The sequence below is a fragment of the Ailuropoda melanoleuca genome, chromosome 11 (genome assembly GCF_002007445.2).
Source record: "Ailuropoda melanoleuca isolate Jingjing chromosome 11, ASM200744v2, whole genome shotgun sequence".
Lineage (NCBI taxonomy): Eukaryota > Metazoa > Chordata > Mammalia > Carnivora > Ursidae > Ailuropoda > Ailuropoda melanoleuca.
In genome coordinates, this window is record NC_048228.1 from 68942759 (window position 1) to 68957807 (window position 15049).

A 15049-nucleotide genomic window follows, 5' to 3' on the forward strand; every position below is an offset into this window, starting at 1 on the left:
TCCAGAGTCTCACTTCCCTGCTCTGGGGAGTTATCTAATCCCTTGGTCAGTCTATCTAGAGGTAATCAAGTACCTACCACTTGACAGTGGGACTGGAATACAGTGGATTTGGAAAACAAATCAAGGTTGGAAGGCAGCTTGGTGTGAATATAGGATCAGAGTGAAAAATAGCCTCCTTTAATCTTTAAAAAAAAAAATAGCCTCCTTTAGGGGCACCTGGGTGGCTTAGTCGGTTAAGTGTGATGCCTTGCTCAGGTCATGATGTCAGGGTCCTGGGAACGAGCCCCCACATCGGGCTCCCTGCTCAGGAGGGAGCCTGCTTCTCCCACTGCCCCTCCCCCACTCATGCTCACACTCTCTAATAAAAAAAAATCTTAAAAATTTTTTGAAATAGCCTCCTTTAGCCAACCAGGTGCCTTAGAAAGTTGGCCTGAGCACTCAGTCCCCATCCCATCCAACAGAAATAGGGTTATGTAGGGAAGTCCTGATGTCATATTCAGGTACCCTGCCCTATTTCCATTCCAAAAGACTTCTTTTCCCATGCAGACCTTAGATATTTTCTGATAGATTCAACCTTATCTTCACAGGGCCTGCTGACATTTGAACATGCCAGGGATCCATCAAGTAGGGCAGCCAGATGTTTGTGGCCTGGTTCTGGCTTATTAGCACAGTGTTGCTCAAACTCCCAGTCTGAGTCAGAATCCTAAGTGACTGTTCCAGGTCACAAGATGTTTGTGTTTCCTGAAGGATTTAAAGTGTTTGCAAAATGGTCTGTGATATCCGCCTCCAGAAGGAAGATTGCTCATCTTTGAGATCCTATGTAGATGGAAAAATGAGGGACAAATGGCAAATCAATACACAAAATCATCTACAGTGTCACCATTTATCATCAGCTGAAACTTGGTATTGGTCCTGTAATTTCCTGTCAGTTACCACATTACCTAACTGTCCTCATCCTATGATGCTCTGGATCAACCTCTCTGCTTCAACCAGGCAGACCTGCTTGTGGTCATAGCACAGACAGCCCCCTAAGTGGGACTTCTTACCCACACGTTTCTCCACTCAAAGTGCTTCTATCCTTTTCTCATTCATCCAGTTTTATCTTTAAAATGCTCATCAAGGGACTCCTAGGTGGCTCAGTCAGTTAAGAGTCTGCCTTCGGCTCAGGTCATAATCTCAGGGTCCTGGGATAGAGTCCTGCACTGGGCTCCTTGCTCAGCAGGGAGCCTGCTTCCCCCTCTGCCTGCTGTTCCCCCTGCTTGTGCTCTCTCTCTCTCTGTCAAATAAATAAATAAATAAAATCTTTTAAAAAAATAAAATGCTCCTCAAAATGGTACCTTCTTCATATGACTTCTTCCTATGGTAACAACTCAAATTATCCAAAATTCCTCAGTGTTTCCATATGTGCTAACTGTGAGTTTTAGCTCTACATAGAATATCCTATTTTTTTAGGACTTATGAATATCCTTAATTTTTCCAGAGCAATATCTTATAGACTAGCCCTCAGCATCACCTACAAAGATTGTTGAGTTGAATGGACTATTCATCTAGTCAACTGGAAGTTTTTCGGGTGATGGGAATAATGATGACAATGATTCATTCACTGAGTGTTATAGCAGACACTGTATCAAGCATTTTGCCATGTTATTACATTTGATTGTCACAGTAAAGAGTGAGGAGGAGATCATCCTCATTTTATAGATGAGAAAATAGAGGTTCAAAGAGGTTAAGTAGTTTGCTTGAGGTCACAAGATTAGTAAAGAGCATAATCTGTACTCAAACCCCAGCCTTTGAGACTCTACAGTTCATAATCTTGCCATGTTTTCGGTGTCTGTTTTTTAAAGGACAAAAAATGATATTTTCTTCATCTCTTTCCATTCCTCCTTGTACAGGGCTGTGTCCTGAGCGCTGTAATTAAATTTGAGGTTGCAGGAACACATGGATGCTAACTTCCTTCAGCGGGTGAGTGTTTTGGTAAGCATCGATGGGGAAGTAAAGGAAAGTAGGGTCGGCTTCAGCAACTGCAAAGCCAGACCTCATGGAGAATTGAAAAAAACCCACTCCTCCTCCTGCCCATTTCCTCAGAAGGGGCTTACTTAGAGTTTTATGGATCCTCTTTCCCTGTGGGAACAAAGATTTCAGATAAAAGGCCCTTCATTAGAAACCAGTTCTTTCATTAATTCAACAAATATTTGAGTGCTTACAATATGTCAAGCACTTTTCAAGGCACCAGGGAAAAGTGGTGAGCATAACAGATAGATTTTGTCCTAATAGGGTTTCTGTTCCAACAGTCTTAAATTTTTTATGATAATAATTCTCATGGGGCTGTTCTCTTCCTGATGTTTATTCCCTGGTTTGAAGACTTTCTCATTTTCAGGATTGTGCTTGAACTAAGAAGTGGGTATAAGCCAGTATTTTTCAAATTTATTTATGGTGGGCACCTGTTAGTTGCTGCTTTTTTTTTTTTAAAGATTTTATTTATTCATTTGACACAGAGAGAGAGAGCACACGCAGGGGGAGCAGCAGGCAGAGGAAGAGGAGAGGGAGAAGCAGGCTCCCCACTGAGCAGGGAGCCCAATGCAGGGCTCAATTCCAGGACCCTGGGATCACGACCTGAGCCGAAGGCAGGCGCTTAACCCTGGGATCATGACTGAGCTACCCAGGCGCCCCTGGAAAGGAAAGCTTTAACACTAATCTGGAAGAGAAAGTATACAGTAAAATTTCTAAGATTGTATGATTCAATGTCACGTAGGAAAATGTGAAGATAAAAGCTAATAAATCACAAGAAGATCTCTTTAAGTTTGAGTGGACAGAAAACTGAAAGACAGGCTCAGTACAGACGAATATAGTTCGAAGTATATTAATAAAGTTGTTTCTATGTTATTTTAATTAGGATCCAGAAACAAAAGGGGAATTAAAAAGAATTGTAGGACTATTCCCTAGTGGTATGAGCCTAACCTGGCTCAATTAAATCTGACTGAACTGCTGTGTTCAACATGACCATCAAAATGTTGTTTTTGATCATCTTAAGAATGAGAACAGAAAGTAATCTAAGCCTTTGGCAATGGCATTTATCAGAATGGCATTTGACATGTGTGTGATGATAGGGTCCTGAGCCATCTAACATTTGTAAGCTCATTTCAATAACCTGAAAAAGCCTCTACGTTAGTGGGCACTAATTATAAAATCAACATGTGAGAAACATTACATTCATGGGTTGATTGGCATCGCTTATAGTCGATCTAAGATTATCATCTAAAGAGCTTTTGATTTTGGATTCATTTGCCAAGTTACATCATTCCTGAAGCATCTCAGATCAGGCAGGACAGGGTAGAATCACATGCTGATGCCGCAGGGTGTAGATGGGTCCGAATGGCCCTGGTTTAGTCAACAGTCATGCTCCAATCATGAATGATCAGCTGCTCTGGGATACCAACAAGAAGGGTCACCTGCTCATGTGACACACCATAAATATCAGTTCCTCGTGGTTGGCAGTGGGGTGGCAGGAGGGGTGCTGCGGGAATGAAGTTACAGGGATCTAACAGACCGCAGGCAGAATGAGATCTCTGAGCCAAAGTGGGATCACTTCTAAGGTGAACAGAAGCCACAACAGCCTTGCGAGGACCTTTGGAGGACGTATGTCCTTGGGGACAAACCTCTCACAGGCTAATCACTAAGCTAATCTATGGCAAAATGATCTGTCTATTCCTTAGATGATACATGTATCGCCCTCTCAGTGAACCTCTTACAGATGATATGGGCTGTTCATTTGAACCTCAGAAAACAATAAGTCAAGTTGACTGTTCTTTCCAGTGTGGCCATTGAATTTTTAAGTTGCCCGGCAGCTGTGTGGGTCTTAATGGGTGACTGCTCATACACCCTTTCCACCTCTTTGCCATATGACTTTCCTCAGAAGGGCAAAGAGAGAGAAAACCCAGGAGAGAAATGGTTGCGGTATTTTCTTGTCTTTCTGTGCGGCTTTATAAATGCTCAGAACATGATCTGGCATGATGAATTGTTTCTGTGATGGAGGCAGCTAGACAGGAACATCGTCTTCATTCTCTAGATAAGAGAATCGAAGGAAGATAATTTAGGGTAGGCTGATTACAATGCAGCATGAAAATGCATATCTACCACTCTTTATTCTAGTATTCTATCCACCTGATTGAAACAACACCGTCATCAATAATAACAACTAACACTTATTGAATACTTACCATCCTTTTCGTATATTATCTCATTTAATCCTCCCAACTCTATGCAATGAGTGCTATAATTAGCTCCACTGCACAGATGAGGATAACAAGTATTAAGTCAACCCAGTTTCCTGTTTCTTAAATATCATCCTGGGAATGTTAAGCGTTTGGGGAGGTAAATGAGCTTTTTTATAACCACTCAGCAGTTCCTCATTATACTGTGTAAAAATGGTTAGCCTCATTTTCTCATTAAGTTTGTATTTTTTTCTTCTTATTTATCTTCCCTTTCTGGTAGTGGAAATTTACCCACAGAAACAAAAGGAGTCTTTCTTTGATCTTCACTGTATCTCAGCCTTTCAAGAGCCACTCGAGCTTGAGTAAGTCATTTACCGTGTTTCCTCTGAAATTTATAGAACGGAAATAATATCCCACTGTTTATTTCATTGGGGTGTTGGGAGGGTGAGAGGAGACACAAATGAAAATGTTTTGTAAAATATTTAGCACTATGTAAACACTGATATAAATATTTTTTTCCTTGTAGATGGTCTTTTCTCTTTACCTCACTTTTCCCCTTATTTTTCTGAATAAAGACTGCATTCTTTTACATGTTCATATTTGAATGTCTTCCTGTGGTGCAATTAACTACAACAATAAAAATAATAGCAAGATTTCTGAAGAGATTCACTTACAACTATTTCATGCCTCCAGGTGTAAGTTATTTTCATGGTAGTAAGGTGCATTTCATTTTCTGAGCCTCCAGAAGAACTCACAGCTCATTACATCCTCTAAGGATACACTGGTATCTTTAAATAAACCATGTACAGAGTTATTAGTTGATCTCCCAAGGCCTAAAATTGTTCTTGCATCTTCTTTTTTTCTTTTCTTTTCTTTTTTTCTTTTTATTTATTTATTTGACAGAGATAGAGACAGCCAGCAAGAGAGGGAACACAAGCAGGGGCAGTGGGAGAGGAAGAAGCAGGCTCATAGCGGAGGAGCCTGATGTGGGGCTCGATCCCATAACGCCAGGATCACGCCCTGAGCCAAAGGCAGACACTTAACCGCTGTGCCACCCAGGCGCCCCTGTTCTTGCATCTTCTTAAGTGCTTAATGTCACTAGGACCAACACAATACCTTGAATACTGAAGCCCTAAAGTTAATTTGAGAGGATTCTACCTTCAAATTTTAGTTCCGTATAAAAGTAACTCACATTTTGAGAAGAGGCTGAAACACAGTAGCCAATGACTAGAAAAGAAAGAAACTTCCAGGGGCTCCTGGGTGGCTCAGTCGGTGAAGTGTCTGCCTTCAGCTCAGGTCATGATCCCAGGGTTCTCGGATCCAGCCCTGTGTCAGACTTTCTGCTCAGCAGGGAGCCTTCTACTCCTTGTGCCTCTGCTTGCTGCTCCCTCTGCTTGTACTCTCTCTCTCTCTGTCAAATAAATAAATAAAGTCTTAGAAAAAAAGGAAAGAAACTTCGAAAGTGTGAAGGTAAAAAGCAGATGTTCAGAGATAAAATGGTATGAGAAAATATTAAAATGATATGAGAAAATATTAAAATGATACGAGAAAATATTATAAGAAAAAATTAGAATGTGAGTGAAAACACACCATAGTAAAGCCTGTGCATATGTGTTGGGGTGGGTGAGCCGTGAGACAGAACATAGAGGCAGGCTGACTCCCACGTTCCCCATCCAAGTACTAACCAAGCCCGACCCTGCTTAGCTTCCGAGATTAGATGAGATCAGGCACGTTCAGGGTGGTATGGCCGTAGACCCATGTTCCCATATGAAGCTGGGCGCTGGCTAACCTCAATCACGTGAGATGTCCAGTCTGACTCTAGCTACTAAATCCAACTCTTCACTGTACCGTGTTCAAAGAAGTGTAGAAAACTTTTAACATTGGTAAGAAGGCCATTGGCTCCCAGTTAAGAGTTCTAAAAGGATGCAGAATAGATTATCATCACACCCATTCAGGAGCAGAAATTGGTCGTGCCCCAACTCTATATAAAGTATGGCGTTATGGCATCACTACATAGGCATAAAATAAAACAGCGTAACTAAAAAAGATACCAAAGAAACTTTGACAGATGGACATACACACACACACATATGCACGCATATCCCCAAAACCTTCAAAATTACTGGTTTGATCAATCTATTCAATCTATTTTTCTTCGTCTTCCTACCATTTCTTACGATATTCAGGGTCGAGATGGAAGAGTGAGTTCCTGTTCCTTCTGACTTGGCTCTAGTAATCATCTATTGCTACATAACTGAGTACCTCAAAACTTTGTGATTGAAAGAAGAATAAATAAATGTTGGCTATTTCTGGCAGTTTCTGTGGGTTAGGAATTGGTAAGCGGCTTAACTGGGTGTCTGACAGTTAGCTGGGGCTGTAGTTGGGCTGAAGGCTTGACTAGGGCTGGAGAAAATTCTTTTAGGATGGCTTAATTCACATGAGTGTCAGGAGGCCTCAGTTTCTCTCCATGTGAGCCTCCCTACAGTGGGCTTTGAGTGTCCTCATGACATGGCAGCTGACTTCCCTCGGGTGTGAGTGATTTAGGAGAATATGGATACTGCCATGTCTTTTACAACGTAGACTCAGAAGTCACATACTGTCACATTCACAAATCCTATTGGTCACACCAGTCAGCTCTGTTCAATGTGGGAGGGGACTACAGAAGGGGAATACCAGATGATGAGGCTCAGTAGAGATCATCTTGGAGGTTGGCTGTCACACTGGTCAAATCAGATTTTGAGCCCCAAATAATACAAAGGCTATTCACCAAACAAAGCTAGTAAGAGTCAGATACAGTCTCTACCTTCTTGAAGGAAAAATGGTTGAAGTAAATGGGCATGTTTAGCTCAAAGAAAAAAAGATTTCAAGTGGGGATATCTTCACTTATTTGAAGGTGGGGATATCTTCACTTATTTGAAGGACTGTCCCCTAGGGGAAAGAATAAACTTGTCTCCCTAGAGATTGGAATGAGACTTAACAGATCAAGATGTATTGGACATCTTGGACTCTTAGAGTCCAGGCAATATTGGACATCTTGGACTCTTAGAGTCCAGGCAATATTCAAGGGATTGGAAGGGAAAAAAAAGCCTAGACATAGTCTTAGACCCTAAAGAATGCAGTCTTTAAAAACTGTGGAAGAACATCATATTTTTGCATATGTTCAATATGCTATAGCTATTTAATGTAATTATTGAGATGTTCAGTAAAGAAGGAAATGCCGCATGATTTAGACTGAAACAAAGTTTTGGAGCCAGTGTGGACAAGATGACTTCTGGGCTCCATTCTGGTTCTGTGAGCCTATAATTTTAGGAGTAGTCTACAGACACTTGTGAATTTAAAAGATGGCAGTGAAGAAAACCCAGTAGAACTTGTATGCTGTATTTACAGCACTGCTTTAAATCAGGTGAGTAGCCATAGATATTATTCTAGGGTAATCTAAGAGAATCCATATAGACTTTACAGTTTTATTATAAAAATATTTGGGAGCACAGTAAATATGTATATACAGTGTGAAATCATCAAAGAAAAATGGAAACAGGATGATTTCATATGTGTAGCCATCTATTTAATATTGATAAGGCACTAACAATATGCCAAGCACTGTTGTAGAAGGAAATAATCTGAATATTTCTCTGCTGGTGTTCAAGACTGTAGAGCAAAGTGGTAAGATCATGGGATGAGGAAACATACTGTTTAGGCTCAAATCCTGGTTCTACCGCTTTCTAGTTATGTGACCTTGGGCCAAGTTACCTAATTTCCTTTTGCCTCAGTTTGCATATATGCAAAATAGGGATGAAGATGGTATCTACATTATAAGGATGTCTGTGGGTTGATCTGTGCAGAATTCCAGGAGAAAAATTTTCCACAATCCTTCCGTGGCCCATGGGCAGGGTTTTTCTGGTTTCTGTCTTGCAGCTCTTCTGGTTGAATGCTGTGCTCTTGCCTTAAACCTACCCATGGCCAAGTCTCCTATCACAGCATGAGTGTTAGAACTCCTACTTTGGCTCCTGGGAACGACTTCTGGTCCAATAACTCCCTCCCTACCCACTTCCCCCTCCCAGCTCCATGGTATAGGTTATTTGTCGATCACTCAAGCTTTAGGCTTCATTTTTTTCTTCCGGCACTAGAACGTTTCTCCTCTCTTTTGAATTTAGTGCTTACTATATTACTATTTTTTTAAATAGACTATTTTTTAGAGCAGTGTTAGACTGTAAGAAAAATTGAGAAAAAATAGTCCAGACGGTTCCCTGTACTCTCTATTTTCCCTATTATTCACATCTTCAGGTATGTTTGCTAAAATTAATGAACCAATATTGATACATTATTATTAACTAAAAAGTCCATAGTTCATTCAGATTTCTTTAGTTTTTACCTAATTTCCTTTATCTGTTCCAGAATCCCATTCAGGATACCACATTACATTTAGTCACCATGTCTCCTGTGGCTCCTCTTGGCTGTGAGAGTTTCTCAGACTTTCCTTGTTTTTGATGACCTTGACAGTTGTCAGGAGTACTGTTCAGGTATTTTGCAGGATGTCTCACTATTGGAATTTGTCTAATGTTTTTCTCATGGTTAGAGTGGGGTTATGGGTGTTTGAGAGAAGATCAGAAAGTTTAGGTGCCATTTTCACCATATCATAACAAAGGTACCTACTAGCAACATGATTGACAGCTGTTGATGTTGACCTTGATCATCTGGCTGCAGCAGTGTTTGTCAGGTGTCTCCACGGTGGTTAGTCTTCCTTACTTTCCATACCACACTCTTTGGAAGGAAGTGTCTATGCACAGCCCTCACTTAAGGAGTGGAGAGTTATGCTCTCCTTTATTACTGTTTTTTAATGGTTATATTTGATTTAGGATTTTTTAAAAAAGATTTTATTTGAGAGAGAGCATGCATGTGTGCACACGCATGGGGGGGTGGGGGGCAAAGGGAGAGGGAGGGAGAGAATCCCGAAGCAGACTCCCCACTGAGCGCAGAGCTGACAAGGGGCTTGCTCTAAGGACCATGAGATCACAACCTGAGCCCAAACCAAGAGTCAGTCACTCAACCGACTGAGCCACCCAGGCGCCCCTATTTGATTTAGGATTCCTATGTGTTTGCAGAGCCAAGGGGTTCTGGGTTAACTCTGTCAAACCGCTGGTTATAGATATTGATTGAGTCCTTCTCTAGGATCTAGCGGACACTCCCCTCTTTGGTTCCTATCTTGCTTCATCTCTGCAGTGGCTCACATGGATGGTTACTACCTCCTTTTTCTTTCCTTTTTCTCACTTATAACACCATGCTGTCTCAGTTTGGCTCTTGCCACTTTGGCTATTTCCTCTCAATTTCCTTTGTCAGTCCCTCCTCTTCTCCCCATCTGGAATCAACTGAAATTTCTTCATCCTAGATCCTCTTATCTTCTCACTCTCCCCTAGGCAGTCTCACCTCTTGGCTTTGGAGCCATCTCAGCCCGCCTGCCCCTTCTCTCTCTTCCTTTCTTTTCTTTCTTTCTTTCTTTCTTTCTTTCTTTCTTTCTTTCTTTCTTCTTTCTTTCTTTCTTTCTTTCTTTCTTTCTTTCTTTCTTTCTTTCTTTCTTTCTTTCATGTATTTATTTATTTGAGAGAGAGAGAAGTGGGGAGAGGGGCAGAGGGAGAGGAGAGAATCTCAAGCAGAGTCCCCACTGAGTGCTGAGCCTGGTGGGGCTCGATCCCATGACCCATGAGACCAGGACCTGAGCCAAAACCAAGATTCTGTTGCTCAACTGACTGAGCCACACAGGTGCCCCACCATCTTGGCCATTGCTATGGTTACTTTTACCATCTATTGGCTGATGGATCCCAACATATTTATTTCCTGCCGAGACTTCTGATTTGAGCCGCCCCCTCCACTTTTCTCCCTTTTCCGCTCTCTGTATTATCTGTCTATCCATTCATGCATGTACACATATGTCCCTCTGTCTAATATCTTTATGTTCTACTGGGCATCTCCATTGGGTGTCTCACATTCTACAAACTGAATCCATTATCCTCTCCTACAAACCCAGGAGATCTTTAGGTGTGGCTGAGCTCAGGGGACTCAAACATGATCATCAAGACAAAGTCATGTTTGCATCATCCCTTGGCCCTGCTTTCCTCAGGGTTGGCATCATTCCCAAGCATTTTCTACCATTGCAAGGACAATACAGCTCCTAGTAGATTCATAGAAAAGGAGATTTTCCCCATTCCCCATAGTTCTCATAAACGTTCTGGTACTGAATCTCATTGGCTCTATCTGAATCATGTGTCCATTCAAACCAAACACTGTGCCCCAAGGTTATCCCATGCTCTCTGATTTGCTAGCTTTAGACCATGAGCTTACTCTTGTAATTGGGGATATGGTCAACTTAACCCAGTCACATGTACTGGGAATGGGGGAGGTATGATTTCCCACAAATCATCTCGGGGATGTGCTGTTTTCAAAAGAAGTAGGGGATGCATTCTGGGTAGGTTGGACTACTGGTCTCCCATTTGGGAATTTTAAAATGCACTGACTTTCTTGGGCCCGCTGCCTGGCTTCATACCCTCAGTGTATCTCCTCTACTTTCAAGATGCACTTCAGACTCCTTACCAAGGCCTTCAAGTTTCCATCAACCTCCTTGACCCCATCTCAGTTTGGCTCTGCCTTCCTTATGATGGTCCAACCACACTGGCTTTAGTTTGTACCTGATTTAGGTCATTCTCTTTTCTGCCTTAGAGTCTTTAAACATGGCTATAGACTGAATGTTTGTGTTTCCCCAAAATTCATAGGTTGCAATCTTAACCCTCAATGTGGTGGTACTGGGAGGTGGGGACTTTGGTAGATGATTAGGGCATGAGGGTGCAGAAATACATTTCTGTTGTTTTTAAGTCTATGGTATTCTGTTACAGTGGCCCAGACTGTTGCTGTAAACATGCTGGTCCCACCACCTGGAGCTTTCTCTTCTCTTCTATTTCCCCATCCTCATAACTTTTGCTTCACTCATCAGCTTCAATGTCATTTCTCTAGAGAAGAGATTTCTGATTTCTCAGGGTGAGTTAGGACCATTAACTGTTCTCTCCCTGTACTTCTCCACAGGACTGACTACAATTCTAATAGTTAATCTTTTTTGTAATTACTGGTCACCCTCCACAATGGACTTTATGCTACATGAAGGCAGGGATTGTGTTTTGTTTAATATCTTATTGCTAAACCCTAGTCCCTGGCACAGCACATGGCACATAGGAGTAATTCAGTGCATATTTGCTTAATGAAGGGATGAGTGAAAAAGTGAGAGTTTACATGCTGTCATAGTCAGATTGGGCTGTCATGACAAAATCCCATAGAGTGGGTGGCTTGAACAACAGAACAACATAAGTTGATTTCTCACCACTCTGGAGACTGGAAGTCCAAGATTAAAGGGCTGGCTTATTTGGCTCCTGGTGAGAGATAGCTTCCTGTCATGCAGGTGACAGTCTTTTTTTCTGTATCCTCACACCAAGGGGAGAGTGGTGGGGAGGGCAAGCTCTTTGGTCTCTTCTTATAAAGGCACTAATCCCATCCTGAGGACCTACACTCATGACCTCATCCAAACCTAATTACCTCCAAAGACCCTACCTCCCAATACTATCATCACAATGGGGGTTAGTACTTCCACATATAAATTTGTTGGGGGACACAGTTCAGTCCATAGCATTACTTCATTTGATCTTTGATAAGATTCCGTTTCAGGATGAAGAAAAGGAGGTTTAGAAAGTTGAATCTGCCCAAAGCCACTTAGCTAGGTAGCGATAGAACTTGGAAGTTTTCAAATCTAGGAATATCTGCCTTAAAATCAACTGAAGATCTGTTGCCTCATGAGGCTCCTGAGGCATTATCTTGTTTGGTTTTGAGCCATTTAGTCTGAAGGGAAATGTGATAGTGTGTGAAGCAGGAATGTAAAGGGGATCACAAATGGAGAGGCATCTATGTAGTAGAGAGCAGGGGAACACCTGGACACTGAGGGAAAATATACTGAGAAAGGGGAGTTTGCCCCCAGGAAGAGACTGGGGCAGGAGTTTGACAAGAAACTGGACCCTGGAGGGTTGGGGGTGGAGTTTGGGATTATGATGTCAACTATCATCAGGGAAATATTCGACTCATCTTCTCTCATCCTCTCCGCCTCGTTCCCAGGTCCCACACCCTTTTGCTAGCTCTGACAGGTTTTTCAGAGCACGAAAAGAAGAGCAAAATAGGAAGAACAAAAATAAGACAGCCCCCACCTTACACTGAGGCAGTGGGAGATACAAAGACCTCCCTGTTGGATAGATCTTAGAATAAGAACATTTCTCCCACACAGAACCAGTGTTAAGATAAAGGGTGACATTCTCACAGTCCTCAGAAGCCTAATTAACTCATGATGTTGTAGAGCTAGCATGAGTAACAATATGTCTCAATTCAGAGAACATTGATTGGGCTCCTTTTCGGAAGCAGGAACTTAGGAAACTGCTGAGATGGAAGGAGCTGTGGGTGACTTCCTCTGCCCTCAGGAAGTTGTCAGCTATGTGATGATTTAGACACTTTGGGGCATCAGTCCCTTACCTCGGCCACTGTTTCCACAGAAAGGTGAATTCTCAGTTATGGTGTGGGCCAGGCCTGGAACATACTGACCTTCCTTCCTCTTGTTCCCTTTTCTCACCCTCCCATTCGCAGCCACTCCTTCAACAGAGTGCAGCCACTGGCCTCTTGGTTCCTGCCAAGAAGGAAATTCAGGAGCTTAGCTTACGAGTGCACTGAAGTTGAAGCCCTGAGTTGACTATTAAATAGCCATTTGGCCATGAAAAAGTCACATAGCATCTCTGAAGGGAAGGAAGAAATTACATCTTCCTTGGTTACCTCATTGGGTTCTTGAGGATTATTAAATGATTTGTTATGTATGTGGTTTATAAACCATAAAGCATTACATAATGCAAACAACTGCGCTCATCTTCATAGAGCTGATTAGTGGGACGGGGCCTTAGACATCCCTTCTTGCTGCCCCACAGTTGCTGTGTGCCAGGCACTCTTTTTTTTTTTTTTTTTTTTTTTTTTAAAGATTTTTTATTTATTTATTTGACAGAGACAGAAACAGCCAGCGAGAGAGGGCACAAGCAGGGGGAGTGGGAGAGGAAGAAGCAGGCTCATAGCAGAGGAGCCTGACGTGGGGCTCGATCCCACAACGCCGGGATCACGCCCTGAGCCGAAGGCAGACGCCCAACCGCTGTGCCACCCAGGCGCCCCCAGGCACTCTTCTAAGCGTTCCTTATATCTACAGAGCAGACTAGTGGGGGTAGGAACTTTTATCCTCATTTTAAACATGAGGAACAGAGAGGTTAAGTGACCGTTTGGGGTCACATGGTAAGTGGCAGAGCTGAGATTCAAAGGCAGGCAGTCACGCTTCAGAGCCCATTGCTAACCACCAAGCTAAGCTGCCTTCTGTGTGCTTCATTAGTACCCTCTGTAAACTCCTCTGGGAGCACTTGACAGAATTATAATTGCTTACCTTAGTGATAAATAAACTACTAGATTAGAGGGACTGTATCTCATTCACACACACACACACACACACACATAGCCTGACACATAGTTAGAGCTCAGTAAATATTTGTTGGATGAAAAAATGAATAACTGTCCTCTGGGGAGATATACAGCAAGTCTGATACAACTACTTTTCTTTTTCCTTTATCTTTTCTTGGCTAGCTATGCTTATTTCCGTCAAGTATTTCCAGTAGGAAAATGGTATTTCTTGCTGTCTTTATTGTCCTCTTTTGCATTTTCTCAAGTTCACCAGTGGCCCATCTCAAGGGAAATGTCCGAATGTGAACACTGTGCTTGGAGAAGAGTCTGACCAGCACTGGATCCAATATGGCTATCTTCTCCTGCCTCCACTGTGTATAATCATTATCCAGGACTCTCAGGAGCTTACTCCTGCTGCTGAACTTTCTGGATGTCTGGACAGTTTCTTGACTATGAAACTAACTACCCAAAGTGACCACTAGCCCTTTACTAGTGGTCTAGGTAGGTAAGTAGAATCCATCATACACTTCCTCCTCTCCCTTTCTCTTATCTTCCCTCCCTTTCCCTCCCTTCTCCACTCTTCCCTTTGGTAGGAGGAGCTGTAAGGAGGGAAAAGGGATTCCCTAAAGTCCTAATGGAAGAAAACAGGTTATGGTTGATGAGGGAGTTGGGGCAGAAAACTGCTTCTTTTAATCTGGAATTCAGAGAATGTGTCAATTTTGCTTCATGGCATGACTACAATGAGTTTTCTTATTAACAAATAGCATCCTTGGCTTCATGTATTGGACTATATTTAAGGGGATGATAAGACCACAAGGTTTGAATTTGGACATGTTTTGAAAATTCCTGTATTAAAGTGGACAAAAATATTTGCACTGTTTCTGTTGGGCTCCTCAGATTGGGAAAGTACTGACTCTGGTTCTCATCAAGACTAAAAAAAACTGACAAAAATCGAGATTCGATTATTAGATAAATAGGCAGACGCGCACTATAAATTCTCTATTCCAACCAGTGTTTTTATTTTCAGTTGTTTTGATTCGAGATTACTTTGGGTGACTAAGTGCTCCACTGGACACTCCGAGCTCCGTCCTTTGAGTCGGGGTCAACGCCTCCTGTCCTTAGAGCCATCCCTTGCGGGAAGCCGACCCAGTTGGTGCAGGGCGGGACCGCGCCGGTGGGAGCGCGCTCACGAAGCGGCGGCGGGGGGAGTGGAGGAAGGAAGCATGGCGCCTTGGGAGCGCGCGAGGCCTCACGTGCGCGCTCCCGCCCGCCAGCCTGCGCACACCAGCGCCCACGCGCCCGCCCGCCGTCCCGGGAAGTCTCGCGATGCC